Genomic DNA, 16,152 nt, shown 5'->3' with positions numbered 1-16,152 from the left:
GGTAGATGCTATGAAAGAAAATACAGTGGACCCGGGAAGTATTGAGGAGGATGCTGCCATTTTAAATCGAGTAACCGATCATTATAACAGTAGTAGAGAAGGCCTTGCTTGTCAGGATGATATTTTTAGGGTGATGAGGTGAGGGAGACCTTGGACGTCTGGGCCCCAGCTGCTCTGACATATGGAACATTCCTGCAAAGGCCCTGTGGGGGGCGTGTGCTTGGTGTGCGGACACGAGACTGCATCACGGAAGGCATTTACACCGGGGCGGATCAAGTTATATCCACACGTAAGGGTTAATCGGATGCCAGCACATATTTGGGCGGAGTGGGAGACGCAATTCAATCTGCAACGCCACTTGATCTGTTTTCTACCGCTGCATAAGAAAGTACTAAAACAAGCCCCATTGGTTATCCCCGAGTTCTGTAGGTCAGGGGTCCAGGGGCCCTCAGCTCCCTGTTTCACAGGCTGAGACCAGTGTGCTGGCCAGGGCTGTGGTCTCCAGTGCAGCCCAGCATCTTCAAGATGCACTTCTCTGTCGTTGCAAAACTGAGCTCCCTGCTGACTGCGGCTTGGCGCTCAGCTCCAAGGGGCTGCCCTCAGGTCCTAGCCACTGGGCCCATCTGCTGTTTCCAGCCCCCCCACGGCTTGCTTTCTCCTTCAAAGCCATCAGAACAAACCTCTCCCCTCCTGTTGGCTAAGATGGGGTCTTAAGTAGCACAGAGTAACCCACACATCCTGCTCATTTGAGAAAGGGGAGAAGAAAGGGTGTACACCAGAGGTAGGAATCTTTGAAGCCAATTCTGAATTCCGACTCCCCTACCCACGATCCTCCTCCCCCCCCCTTTCCCATTCCCTCCCTACATTCTTCCAGGGTTTAATATCACTGGACTTCCAACCCCTAGAGAAATGCAAGCTGCAGTCTAGAATAGAAATTTCATCAGCAAAAAGGAATGTGAGTGGAATTCAAGGGCTCTGACTAGAACTGAGCCTTTCCGCTGGCTGAGCCGAAGTCCACGGGGTTCCTTTACGGAACCACGGCCGGCATTCACAGCGCTCTCGGTCCCGTTGGGCAAGCACAACTTGACTTCCTTCTGTGCGTGGCACTGCGAAGTAAGCATTGCTGCCCTTGTTGTATACACGGGCCCCGAGACGCCAACGCCCGGCTCCCACGGAGGAAAGGGTCTGTCTGAGGGCCAGGCTCTTCCCTGGGTATCGGAACCTGTTCTACCCACAGGGAAGGAAGAACAGGGTCCTTGGATGTATGGCTTTTGGCCACCACCCGACCCTGGGCCCTGTGGTGGGCTAGGAAGCACAAAGCCCCTCTGGGAATGGCATTCCTCCACTGCACTCCAGAGCACGAGGAACCTGGGCCATTTTCCAAGTGCGATAACAGCTGGAGCATCAGGCAGCTCCCTTTGGCTTCTGTCTGAGTGACTGATGGTGTCTGACATTTTCACATCAGCCTTCAGGCAACTTCATTAGAAACACGATTTTGAATAAGAGCAGCCGATTGTGAAACCTCCGCAGGGAGAGCAGAGAGGCGGGTGTGGGGGTTACACACAAGGCAATGCTGCCAGCCTTTAGGACTTGGGCAGAGTTTGGTCAGAAACTGGTGAAGCGGGAAATAGACACACCGGCCTGCCCGAAGCAAAGAATACTCCATTAGTGGGCTGATAGGTGATGCTTTTGCCCTGGCACCGGTTGACGCTTGAGACCTTAGCTCTTGATTTGTCGCTGCTGGACTCTGGCCAAGGGTGACATGGAGGAGGAGGCTCTTGGCACAGGATGACCACACTGGTTTATTTCGGGGCCTGTGTCAGCCCTGTGGAACTGAGAATGCACCTCCAACAGCCTGGTCCAGGCCAGCCGTCCAGCATCAGGGTAACGAGCACTGTTCACCCTCTCTGAGCCTCAGTTTCCTTCTCTGTATAATACGATCCAAGAACTACCAGTGGGAGAATTTAAATGAGATATGAAATCACTGAGCACATACTCACGTAGTGTTCACTCATAGCAAGTGTCTGATGAGAGAGAACTTGATGTGGTTTTTTATTTGTTTGGATTCCCCGCCCCCCCCTTATCTTTATAACTTCTCTGTTTTTTTTTTTAAAATACTCTTACTGGGGGCTCTTGCATCTCTTATCACAATCCATACATTCCTCTAGTGTGACAATCACATTTGAACATATGCCATCATCATCATTTTCAAAGCATTCTCTTCCCACTTGAGCCCCTGATATCAGCTCCCCATTTCTTCCCTCTCCATCCCCTGCCCACCCTCCCTCACAAACCTTTGATAAATTATAGATTATTTTTTCCGTATCTTACATCGACCTCCATCGCCCCTCACTCACTTTTCCATTATTCGTCCCCTTGGGAGGGGGTTCTTGTGATCGATTCCCCCTTCCTCCCCCTAATGCTCCTAGTATCTCTCCTCTCCTTGTTTTGTTTTGAAGTCCTAGAACAAGGCTCAGCCAACTTTTGAGACGAAAGAGCCAATCCTGTCCCTCACAATGTAACAATTGTTCAAGGGCCATGAACCTATTTTTACAGACAAATGCATTCACCAGTATCTGGGGGATATCTTTTAAATTGTTTCAGTCTCACGTCAGAGCCACATATATGTACCGAAAGAGCCGCCTGTGGCTTCAGAACCACAGTCGCCGAACTCTGTTCTAGAAGCGGCACCATCCTGCACCCCGTGGCAGCTCAGACTAATGGCAGGCAGGGTGTAATGTCACATCTAGGAAACACCTAACCAAAGCTCGAGACCCATGCCTGCTGCACGCTGACAACTGCGTAGACCTGCCTTTATTCCGCGCTCCTTCACTCAGTCCACAACGAGTAGCTTCATCACAGGTTCACACAGCGGGCTGGGCTGGGAGACTGGTGTTCTCAGAGCCCGCCTGCCTGTTAGGGGGACGCAGTGTCCTGCTGCTGGGCTTTCATTGGTTTTGAAGCCGGAAAGGAGGCACTTTGAGATGTGTGGACTTGTAACCTGGGAGGGACCGAGACCAAAGAGCCACCAAGCCCTGGGGACAGAGAACTTACTGCTGGTGAGGAAGTACTGCAGCCATTCCTTAGGGGTTTTAAAAAAATTCATCCCCCCATATCATGTCCAGCTTCATTCACACCCGGTCTCTTGAAAATGATGCCACGAGATGAGCCAGTCATGAGACGAGCCAATTGGGGTTCAGTGTAGCATGGATGAAACATACAATGTTCCTCTAGTTCTTTAATGTTTTCTCTCCCCCCCCCCCCCGCCACTATCATGATCCCAATTCTACCTTATAAATCTGGCTAGACCAGAGGATGTACTGATACAGATAAGACCTGGAAACACAGGGAATCCAGGGCAGATAAACCCCTCAGGACCAATAATGAGAGTAGGGATACCAGGAGGGGAAGGGGAAGGTGGGGGAGAAGGGAGGCACTGATCACAATGAACTACCTATAACCCTTTCCCTAGGAGATGGACAACAGAAAAGTGGGTGAAGGGAGACATTGGTCAGTGTAAGACATGATAAAATAATAATAATTTATAAATTATCAAAGGTTCGTGAGGGAGGGGATACCAATGAGGAAATGAGGAGCTGATGCCAAGGGCTCAAGCAGAAAGCAAATGTCTTGAGAATGATGATGATAACAAATGTACAATTGTACTTAATACAATGGATGGATATATGGATTGGGATAAAAGTTGTATGAGCCCCCAAAAAATGATTTAAGAAAAGAAAGCTATGCTGAGAAATGTCATTGTCTGAGAGCAACAATGATTTTCTTCGGCTGAATCTCTGGAAACACAAAGAAAGGGGAACAAAGCCCTCCTGTGGTCCTCATCCAAGCCTGGCCTGGCAGCTAGCACCCTTCTCCGCCCCGAAACCTCCGCATATCTGCCTACCACAAACCTAGCTTCAACACAAAGCACAGGCTGTCAGACCTCAGCTCCCGCCTCCGCCCCCTCCCAGTCCCCCCAGCAGGCCAGACAGCCACCCCGGGACTCCCCCAGCAGGGTCAGTCTTCTGGGCCACCGCCCAACCTGCCTGCTCCCCTCTCTCTGTAGCACGAAGGCTGGAGTTTCTCTGCATTTGTATCCACGTTTCTCTGCAGGTGTGCTGTTTGCAAGCAGGGGTTACTATGGTGATGGAAAGCCCTGTTGGGTTGGACATTTTGCAGGAAATAATTTAAGGAGATGTGTGACACAGGCATGCTAATCCTTGGATGGGAATAGAACCCTGTATCCTGAGAGGAGCTGGGGACTTCCCGCTCTGGCCCCTGCTGCACAAACTGCCAGGAAAGGGCCATGCCCTGGGGCCTGGGTCCCAGAAGGACCAGATCAGTTGTTGAGTGAGCCAAAAATATCTGAGGATGGGCTGGGACCCCCAGCCCCGGTCCCCACTCTTTTCAAGATCGTGTCAGATGCCGGAGTCCTCCTCAATCCCACACCGGAGAAGCCCTGGCTGAGGGACTGGAGGAAGATGCTGTCTTTGGTTCACTTCCCAACCTTTCTCTTCCTCCCAGTGGAGCTGGGTTGGACCCTGGTGTCCTGGGAGAAGGGCCTGAAGTTGACTTGCTTTGCTGTGTTTTGTTTGGAGAAGGGGCACCACCTCCCCTGCTCTCTCTGGCTCTGATCCGGGGCTTGGGGGACACCCAGTACGTAAAGGCTTGGGTTGGATGGAAGCAATGATCGGAGCAGGGTTCTTGGGAGAGACAGGGAGCTGGATAATCATGTGTGTCTTCAGACATTTCTGTGCAGAAGTTGGGCGTGGAAGTTTGGTGGTAGAATCCTTGCCTCCCATGTAAGAGCCACAGCCAGTGCAGTCACCACCGTCTGGCAGGGGTACCGGGTGTGTTGCTGTGATACAACACAGCTCCCTGCACAGCTCCTAGGCTAAGACTAGGAAGAAAGGCCTGGGAATCAACTTTCTACAATCAGCTCATGAAAACCGCATGGATCCCAATAGTCCTGTCTGCGAGTGATCAAAAGGCCAGTGCAGAACTGGGCAGTGTTTTCTTTCACGATGTGGTATGTGTGTGTGTGTGTGTGTGTGTGTGTGGTGTGTGTGGTGTGTGTGTGTGTGGTGTGTGTGCTGTGTGTGTGTGGTGTGTGTGTGAGTGTGTGGTGTGTGTGTGTGGTGTGTGTGTGTGTGGTGTGTGTGTGGTGTGTGTGGGGGTGTGTGTGTGGTGTGTGTGTGTGGTGTGTGTGTGTGTGGTGTGTGGTGTGTGTGTGGTGTGTGTGTGTGGTGTGTGTGTGTGGTGTGTGTGGTGTGTGTGTGGTGTGTGTGTGTGGTGTGTGTGTGGTGTGTGTGTGTGTGTGGTGTGTGTGTGTGTGGTGTGTGTGTGGTGTGTGTGTGGTGTATGAGTGTGTGGTGTGTGTGTGGTGTGTGTGTGTGTGGTGTGTGTGTGTGTGTGTGTGTGGTGTGTGTGTGGTGTGTGTGGTGTGTGTGTGGTGTGTGTGTGTGGTGTGTGTGTGTGGGTGTGTGTGTGTGGTGTGTGTGTGGTGTGTGTGTGTGGTGTGTGTGTGTGTGGTGTGTGTGTGGTGTGTGTGTGTGGTGTGTGTGTGTGTGGTGTGTGTGTGGTGTGTGTGGTGTGTGTGTGGTGTGTGTGTGGTGTGTGTGGTGTGTGTGTGTGGTGTGTGTGTGTGGGTGTGTGTGTGTGGTGTGTGTGTGGTGTGTGTGTGGTGTGTGTGTGAGTGTGTGTGGTGTGTGTGTGTGAGTGTGGTGTGTGTGTGTGTGGTGTGTGTGTTTGTGGTGTGTGGTGTGTGTGTGTGTGTGTGTGTGTGTGCGGCGGGGTGTGTGGTGTGTGTGTGGATGTGTGGTGTGTGTGTGTGTGTGTGTGTGTGTGTGGGTGTGTGTGTGGTGTCTCCAAAAGTTGAGGACTGATCCAACAACAATGACAAGAAGAGGTTAGGAAAAGGGCCTCCTAACAACCCCCTCCACCCCAAAGAACCCTGCTGGTGTAGTGGTCATGTGTTGGGCTGCGATCTGCAGGTCGGCAGTTCAAAGTCAGAAGTTGCTCTTTGGGAGAAAGATGGGGCTCTCTACTCCTGTAAAGAGCTACCGTCTCAGAAACTCATGGGGGCAGTTCTTCCTGCCCTAAAGGGTCACTATAAATGGGCATCAGCTCGATGGCAGTGAGAGAGAACCCCCTACACACACACACACACACACACACACACACACACACACACACACACACACACACACCAGCAGCATGTACTGTTGAATTCTAGAGGACCAGTATGCGACACATCTCTGAGCATCACAAGGTGGGACCTGCTCACATAAGTATCTCTTCCCTTCCCATCCTCGCCTCCTTTCAAGGAGCATCACCTTCTCTTGACTCTGGAGCAGGGAGGTGGGAGAGCTGTTCACAGCAGCATTTTATAGAAACCAGAGTCTCTCCCATCTTAAGCACGTCCATAGAGCTCACAGAGCCCCTGGAAGAATGGTTGACTGTCGCTACCCACCCCATGGCGCTGGGGAGAGGAGGTTCATTGCAGCCAGCAGGCGGAGGGCTCTTGAGTGGTTGTAGCTGGGGCTGAGGCAGGGCAAGGTGGCAGTTCTAGCTGGGGCTGAGGCAGGGCAAGGTGGCAGTTCTAGCTGAGGCTGAGGCAGGGCAAGGTGGCGAGGACCTCGCTGCTATCCCAGGAGGTGGAGGTGGTTCTGGAACCTGAACCTATGAGCCAGGATTTCTTTGCCAGGTTTGCAGTCCATCACCCACGGGATCCCTGGGGGTAGGGGGCACAGGACAGGTTCATTTGGGGAAAGTTTCCAGCTGGAGCACACATTTAAAGAAGTCCTGCCCGCTTCTCCAACCAGGTCTCTGATACCCACTTTGTCTACCAAGTACCATAGGAGTTGGTAGATGGAGTTAACACCTGGTTTTCTAACAGGGGAAATCGGTGAGGCCCAGATAAGCGAAGCCACCAGAAAAACACAGTGAAAGACAATGCTCTGTGACAAAATCAGCCCAGGACACTAGTGACTCAGGGTGACCCCATGTGTCTCAGGGTAGAGTTGCTGTAGACTTTTGGGAAGTTGGAGGTGGGGGAGGCTTGAAGTGCCAACCTTTCAGTTAGTAGTTCAAGGTTAACCATTTACCCTACACATAGCATAAATACCTCTAAGAAGGGTGGGATGCTCTTTGACAGAGAAGAGGAAAGGCTAGCATTGAGGAATTTATTTGTTTGTTTAAAGTACAGGAAGACAGAGAGTCCTTGGAATGAGGCCTGTGGGTACAGATCAGTAGGGCCTGGGGTCTGGGGTTGGGTGCTGCTCCCCAGGGTGCTGTGCTAAGCTAGCCCTTGAGCGGGTGGCTCTGCTCCTCTCTTCCTGAGGCCTCGTCCTTGACAGAGGGGGTTGTTCTGGGTCTGCCGCTTACCCGTTGGGCGAGTTTGGGCAAGTTGCCTACTCTCTCTGTGCCCGTGATGAAATGGAGATGGTAATGAGAGCGCTTACCTTTCAGGTTCCTACACAGATGAAACAAGTTAACCCAAGGAACATGTATATAGGAGTGTCAAGCAGAGAGTGACCAAATACAGCGACCGGACTGATCGTAGGGATTACCGTGTCTGCGAATCTGCCAAAAGCTGAAGAACCCCAAGGTTGTTCTCAGGCGTGTTTGCCACGATGTTGCTTGGTGCCGCCCAGTCTGTTCCACCGTGTACCGGCTTGCACACAGAACAAGCAGCCGCCCAGCCCTGTGCCCTCCCCCAGTGGCCATGTCTGAACCTGTTGAGCGGCCACTGGGTCAACCCAGCGCCTTGAGCGGCTTCCTTTTTACCACTGCCCTTCCATGTTGGTGCCCTTGTCCAGGCACTGCTTTCTCTCTCGTCTGCCATCGCTTGGAGTGGCGAGGTCCCGAATCCTGCCAGGCTGGTTGTCTAGAGAAACAAAGCGGTGGCTCTCATCCATGTACAAAGAACTTTATGTCAAGAAGCAACTTCATCTCCAAAAGGTGCCCCAGCTCAGTTCAACTCAAGGCCGTGGGTCCCATGCTAGCTGGGGGCCTGTTGAGACTCATGAAGCTGCAGACTGACGATGGGGAAAGGTGAAGCAGGAAGCAGGGAGCTCACAGGCTGGTGAATGCAGAGTCCTGTGGATCCAAGGTTGGTGGAAGCAAGGTGGAAGGAAGCTCCAACAGCCTTCAGGATTGGGCACCCCATGGGACAGCCTCTGGAGACAAACACAGAGTGCCAGGGACACATTGGGGAGGAGGAAGGCAAAGTGGCAGAAAGGAATCTCCTCTGTTGGATCTTGCACTCCTAAAAAGAGGCCACATCCCCAAGGAAGTAGCAATCTACCAGTTCACTGCCAGGTTGAACTCTGCCCCCAGGTAAGAGCGTCTAGTTGACATAATATCTAAGGTCCACAACATCCAAGTAGGTGCAATGAAGTGTCACCATCCTCATTTCCAAGGACCTTGCTGGCTGCACTTTTTCCAAGACAGATCTGTTGGTTCTTTTGGCAATCTATGGTACTTTCAATATTCTTTGCCAGCACCATAATCCCAATGCACTGATTCTTCTTCAGGCTTCCTTATTCAATGTCCAACTTTCACGGCAATTGAAAATACCCTGGTTTAGCCCTCAAAGTAACACCTGTGCTTTTCAACACTTTAAAGACATTTTGTGGAGCAGATTAACCCAATATCATTTTGGCCTCTTGACTGCTGCTTCCATGAGCATTGATTGTGGATCCAAGAAACATAAAATCCTTGACAACTTCAACCCTTTCTCCATTTATCAAGATGTTACCTATTGGCCCTGTTGTGAGCCCTTTGGTTTTCTTTACATTGAGTGGTAATCCACACTGAAGGCTGCAATCTGTGATCTGCATCAGCAAGTGCTTCAAATCCTCCCCACTTTCAGCAAGCAAGGTAGTATTATCTGCTTATCTCAGGTTGTTGATAAGCCTTCCTCCAATCTTAATGCCCCATTCTTCTTCATATAATCTAATTTCTCTGATTATGTGCTGAGCACGCAGATTGAATAAGTATGGTGAAAGGATACAATCTTTTCCAGATTACAAACCACACTGTATTCACTTGTTCTGTTCCCACAACTGCTGCTTGATACATGTACCAGTTCTACATGAGCACAATTAAGTGTTCTGGAAGTCCCCTTCCTCTCAAGGCAATCCATAGTTAGGTATGATTTACACGGTCCAATGCCTTTGGCAATAAAACACAAGCAAACATCTTTTGGGTACTCTCTGCTTTACCCATGATCCACCTGACATCCTTTTCTGAATCTGGCCTGTCAACAAACTGCTGCAACTGCTGTTGAATGATCTTCAGCAAAATCTTACTTGTATGTGGTACCAATGATGTTTTTCTATAATTTGCAGATCCTGTTGGGTTATCTTTCTTTAGGGTGGGCACAAAGATGGATCTCTTCAAGTCAGTTGGCCCATAGCTGAGTGCCAAAGTTTGGGGCATATATGAGTAAAGTGCTTCCAGGGCTTCATTGACTGGGTGAAACATATCCATTGGTCTTTCTTCCGTTTCCGGAGCCTAGTTTTTGGCTAATGCCTTCACAACAGTTTGGACTTTCTCTTTCCTTGCCATCAGTTCTTGATCATATGGTACCTCTTGAAATCACTGAAGGTTGACTAGTTCTTTCTGGTACAGTGACTGGGTGTATTCTTTCCACCCCCCCCATTCTTCTTTCAATGTTCAATATTTTCTTTTCTCCAAGGAATCTTTTTTTTAATTAAATCATTTCATTGGGGGCTCTTACCACAACCCATACATCCATTGTGTCAAGCACATTTGTACATATGTTGCCATCATCCTTTTCAAAACATTTGCTTTCTACTTGAGCCCTTGGTATCAGCTCCTAGTCTTTCCCTCCCTCCCTGCTTCCCTCCCTCCCACTCTCCAATGTTGCCACTCGAGGCTTGAGTTTTTTCTTCAGTTCTTTCAGTTTAAGATTTGCTGAGCATGTGTTTCCATTTTGCTTTTCTAACTCTAGGCCTTTACACGTGTCACTGTGACACTTACTCTGCCTTCTAGAGTTGCTCTTTGAAATGTTCTGCTCGGTCCTTTTACTTCACCGTTGCCTGCATCTGCCTTAACACCTCGGTGGTTAAAGCAAGTTTCAGTTTTTTCTGACATCCCTTACATCTTTCCTGTCTTTCTAATGACCTTTTGCTTTCTTCATGCGTGATGGTCTTGATGTTCTCCCACAGCTTCTGCCCTCGTTGTTCAGTGCAATGTGTCAAATCCATTCTCATGATTCAGGTGGGACGTACTCAAGGTTGTCTCTTGGCTCTTGTGGACTCATTTTAATTTTCTTCAGCTTCAACCTGAACTTACATAGGAGCAACTGATGGTCTGTTCCCCAGTCAGCCCCTAGTCTGGTTTTAGCATCAACTGGTCCCACAGATGTAGTCACATTGATTTCTGTGTATTCCATCAAGAGAAGTCCATGTGTATAGTTAGTTGCCACATTTATTATTTATAATTTTTCCTCTGTAGTCATTGATACTTAATAGGAATGAAGCAAATACTTTCAAACTTGACTGTCTCCTCTTCTCCCACCCTCCCCAGTTGAAAAATGCAATGGCTCTGTGAATTAACTTCAACAGACTCGGAAACTTGTGTAGTGTCCTAGGTTTTATTAACGTGTGGAAGCAATTTTGTCCCATTTACTGGATTATCCTATTTACTGACTGTAATCAGAGTTAAGCTTTGTATTTTGCATGTCAACTCCTGTCATTTGTGTGTTAGATTCGAGTCCCTTTCAGGGATGAGGAGTCTGGGCTAGCACAGGAAGAAAGGACTATTCTTTGTGTACTCAATGTCTGGCATTGTACTTGGCTTGATCAATAATCCATAGTCCATCATCTCTCATCTTCTTCTCATAGCAATCCACTGATACTGCTGTAACGAGCTCCAAAGGAACCACCACCACCAAACTCACCACTATCCAGTCCATTCTGACCCTGTGCATCGAGTTGAACTGCCCTCATCGATTTCTGATGCTGTCAATCTGCATGGGAGCAGAGAGCCTCCTTTTTCTCCCTGAGAGTAGCTGGTGGGTTGTATAAACTTATGTCCAAAGTGAGTCCAAGGTCACCCAGGGTAGAGGCAGGTTTCAAAGACAGCCCATCTCCCCCACTGAACCCCGACACTAATCTGTTGTCATCCCTCTCTTGTGCACTGGCTTCCTCTTCCTTGGGCAATTTTTAGCTTACGCATCCTCAAAAGCTTATCCAAAGGACTCTGCGTGGGCTGAAGGTGGAAAGTGGAGAAGGCAGGGCTTCCTGGTGGTCAGCCCTAGGGCCTTGAGCCTCAGCTCTTTTCTTTCTTTCTTTAGTTAATCTCCACTACCCTTTCCTTCCCCTGAACTGCTGGATCCCAGGAGCAGCTCAGCCCTCTGCCCGCCCTTGCCTGCCACCAAGGTCCAGGTGTACAGCAGCTGTGCCTCCCTCCCTCCCACACCTGGGGTGGTTCCTGTGCTCACAGGTCGACAGCTGAGAGTTCAATGAGATAAGTGATAGTCAGGCCCAGCTTACAGACCTCAACTGTGTACAACCTGTCAAAAAGTCGAATGTATTAAAACCCACCCCCTCCCCAACTCCATAAAGCTTGAAACAGCCAAACTCACTGCCATCAAGCCAGGCCCTATGCACAGTGACCCTACAGGACAGGGTAGAACTGCCCCTGTGGGTTTCCGAGACTGTAACTCTTTTCAGGGGCAGAGAGCTTTGCCTACCCACCATGGGGCCACTGGTAGCCTTGACCAGCCCAGTGGGTCACCCACCACAGCACCGGGGCTCCTCCCCATCAAGCTTGTTACTAGAATTTGAGATGCATACAGTGGTTTGTCGGAATAAAAGGACGCTACTTTACAATGAACACAAACCATCGTTGCCTCTGGATTGTTATACTTGGAAAGATGCTTGAATGTATCTGCAAGTGTCTTTCAGAATGCTTTTATACATAGAAAGTACATTATTATGCCCTGGTGGTGTAGTGGGTTGCAATCTGCATGATCAGCAGTTCAAATCCATCAGCTGCTCCAAGGGAGAAAGACTGGGCTTTCTACTCCCATAAACAGTTACAGTCTTGGAGACCCACAGGGCGTCACTATGAGTCAGCACAGACTCATGGCGGCGAGTATAGCAATGAGTTTGGCTCAGTGAGTTAGCCAGCATCTCAGAAAAACTGGTTTCCTGCCTCGGTTCCACTGCAGGCCTGTCACCTTCTGGTGGGGACCAGTTAGGTGAAAACTGATGGATATATGTATGTGACAGTGTGGTGCATGTGTGTGTGTGTCGCGGGAGGTATTCTTTGTCTGTCTGTCTGTCTCTCTCCAGCAAACAAAAACCCAGCTGTTGTGAAGTTGACAGTGACTTATGGTAACCCCACTTGTGTCAGAGTCAAGGGAAGGCGTTTTTCGTACATAGAACACCGGACCTTTCTTCCAAGGCACCCCGGCTGGACTTGACCCTTCCACCTTTCCATTAACAGACAAGCCTGCTCACAGCTAGCACCACCTCTGGCAGAGGGGATGGACGTTCTTTCACAGACACTAATGTGTTGTGACATCCCCTCTGGGAGCACAATGGCGCTTTCCTTCCACTGTGGTGGGCTGAGTGATAACCTTACATGGGATGGATGGGGCCATGTGTCGCATGGCTCACATTCTTGGCTTCTGTCAGTCAGTCAGTCGGTAGGACACTGCAGAGTGTGGGTGGAGACGGACAGGAAATCGGATAAGCGCCATCTGCAGGTGCATCTGTACCTGCTTCTGGAATGAGGATTTCACATGTGACAGGACCCTCTCCCTGGAACGGCCTAATCCCTCCATCGAGCCAGGGGACGTTTCTGCCCCGGAAGACACGCAGCTGCCAAGAAAGGCTGCATCAGAAGAGAGAAAGAGTCTCTTGAAATCGAAGGCCTTTTTCACTGTTGGGCCCCAAACAAAAACAAGCCAGAGGCGCAGTCATGGTAGGTTGTGAGCGTGTTCTTAGAAGGAGACAACTCTCTAGATTTTGCCTTAGTTTTTTTTCCCAGAATCTTTTTCTTGAAACAGTATTATTGGCACTTCAGCCACATATCATACAATTCAGTAGTTCAACCATATCCAAGAGTTGCTCAATCATTACCACAATCAATTTTAGAACACTTCTTTATCTCCGTCCTCATTGCTATTCACGTTTCCCCCCGATGTTTGCATACACGCAACAAAAATTCAACAACTCCATGTTTCCTTCAGTGTCGTGTATTATACTCTTGTGTTGTACGACCATTATTGTTACCCCTCTCCAAATTATTCCACCACCATTAAAATGAACTCAATGCCCCCTAACCAAAAACTCCCCCCCTTCACCCCCGTAACCCTAGGTTTCGGACTTTTTACCTGCACAGCTGTTGGGGACAGGTTTAGGCTAGTGGGAAGCATCATCGGAAGCTCTCTCTGGACAAGTGATCCGGTCAAGGACAACTCACTGCCCTCACGTCAATTCTGACTCACAGCCACCCTCCAGGACTGGGTAGCACTGCCCCGGGTGCTTCCGAGACTCTCATTCTTTACGGGAGTAGGAAGCCTCATCTTTCTCCCGAGGAGTGGCTGGCGGTTTCAAACGACTGGCTTTCTGGGTAGCAGCCCAACTCGTAACCACCATCCCACCAGGGCACCTAGTGATCCTTTCAGGGGCAGAAAAGTGACTAGGTGATTAGTCCCCTTTGTCCACCTGTCCACACGTCCACTCCCTTTCACCACTGTCCCCTGGGCCGTGTAGAAAGCCTTTGTAACTGCCCTCTGAAACTCTCATGGCAGCTATAGAGAGGCTGTGGGCTTTGTGAGGTCCAGGCTCAGCACTGACCACTTGTGTCCCCTTGAGGCACTGGCTGGCTTTGGCCCTATGTTTCTGGTTGCTGCTGTCCATTGGTTCCTGTGCTCCATGCACAGGGACAAAATGCTGCACTAGCCCATGGTCAGGACAGGGCAGCTGTAACCTAGGGGGCTTCATGGCCACTTTTCTGATGTGCATGGCTCACCTTTCTTCCTAGTCCCTCCGAGTCTGGAAGCTCTGTTGAAACCCATTCAGCACCACACCCACACACAAGCCTCCACTAACGGGTGGGTGTTAGCTGTACGTGAGCATGAGGTCCGTTGGCCCAGAATAGAATCTAGCTCTCCAACCTGGGAGGTGAGAATGCGACCAGTAGACTAACACCTCCCCACACCTTTTCTTTTTTTAAATTCCAAACAGTAAATTTTTTATTAAAGCCGATACATCTGCAACAAAACATTGACCATGTCAACATCCCTCCCATGCACAGCGGGGTGATCATTCCATCACACAGCCATGTTTGCAACATGCCCTGTCCCTGGGCAATGAATCCCTCTTCCTCTTACTAGTAAACTTAGGTTAGCATACATGGCCTGTTCTGGACACTCCATGTAAGTGAGTTCACACAACATGTATCCTTCTGTGACTGACTTCTTTCACTCAGCATGACCTTTCCAGGCTCCTCCTGGTGGTAGCACATATCTGCCCTTCATCTCTCTTTATTTGCCTCTGCCTCATGGTGGCGCTATTGGGTAAGTGGAGGACTTCTAAATCACCAGGTTGACCAGTTTGAGAAAGCTGAGGCTCTCTGCTCCTGTAACTCTTTAGACCTTTAGGGTCAGAATCGACTTGATAGCGGTGAGTTTCCCCCACTGGATGTTGGCAACTTCAGATGGGATAAAATTAACTTCTCCCTACAAGAGGCGGGGTATACACACTCTCCTTCCCCCCTCGCCAGTCCATCCCACCGCAAAGTTATGAGATTGTTTCTAGCCAACTCCAAATAACGCGTTTAACCTTTATAGTTTGAGTGAACCAACTTCAGGCATTATCAACTGACTCTCTCTGATGTTGTTAGCTGCTGCCCCTTGCTTTGACCTTAACCAAATCCTTTGCTGTCTGGTGAATTCCTACTCATAGAAATCCTATCGGACAGGGTAGGACTGCCACATCGGCCTTCCAAATAAATCTGTTTAGAAAGAAGTACGGCCAAAATGCTGCTCAGAGGGAGGACGGCGAGACTGTGTCACACACTTTGGGCATGCTGTCAGGAGGGACCATCCTGGAAAATGACATCATGCTTGGTAAAGTAGAGTTATTGAGAAAGAGGAAGAGCTTCATGGCACAATGATTCATAAGCTGCGACAATGTGCTCAAACTTATCAATGATTGTGAGGCTGGTGCAGAACCAGGGTTTCGTGTGAATTGCAAAGGGGTCGTATGAATTGGAACCCAGGCCACGGTACCTAACAACACCAACCACAACCAATCGTGCTGGAAGCAGACTGCCACATCTGTGCACCGACTGGTGTCTGGGGTAGCTCATCCTACCCGATTAGAGTTTAAATCTCGAGCACCTCATTTGTAGAAGGCGATGCAAACAGTGAATACTCAAAATCCATTTGTAGAGTCTCTACATGAATTGAGCCTCCAGTGAATTAATTCCTTTTGACCATTAACCACGGCCATCAGCAGTCTTCCCTGAGGAGGCAGACAGAGCCATGGGCCGTGAATTACTCCACGCCCACCAGAAGCCCTGGGAGGGGCAGGCTCTCTTAGGGACTTGCCTGGGTGTGTCCTTAATGGAGACAGCATGTCCTTGATGGGGATTGTGTGTCCCTCACTGCCTTGGTTGGGAAGCCTGGGACCAATCTTGTAAGCTCTTCAGACTAACATAATGTTCGTGTCCCCATCGTGGTCCTGTCCCCAGTCTGTAGTCACACCTAGAACTGTGATTGATTGGTTTGCTGCCTATCAAACATGTTTCTGTGACAGCTTCTTTTGCCTCACGGGTCCTTTGTAAATCTGTGAATCTCCGCAAACCCTTGGATGTCCCCACAACCCCACGCTAACAATCTTTTCTAACAATCATCTATCTAGATGATGCATCTTAACTTTGTCCCATTTAAGACTTAATTAAATGTTTTCTTTAAATTATATTTTTGATTTGGGTTCCTCTTTGGACCCTAAAAGACACAGAAATACCACAAGTGGGTGACTCTAACAGACAGAAACGAAGTTTCTCAAAGGAGGCCTAGAAACTGGAATCCAAGGCCCTGGCTCTAGGGAATGGTTTTCTCTGGTTCCTTGGAAGGAAGGTCCTTTGAGGTTCTGCCTCATC

The sequence above is a fragment of the Tenrec ecaudatus genome, chromosome 5, assembly GCF_050624435.1.
Source record: "Tenrec ecaudatus isolate mTenEca1 chromosome 5, mTenEca1.hap1, whole genome shotgun sequence".
Lineage (NCBI taxonomy): Eukaryota > Metazoa > Chordata > Mammalia > Afrosoricida > Tenrecidae > Tenrec > Tenrec ecaudatus.
The sequence above is the reverse complement of the archived record's forward strand: the minus strand, read 5'-3'. Positions refer to the sequence as shown.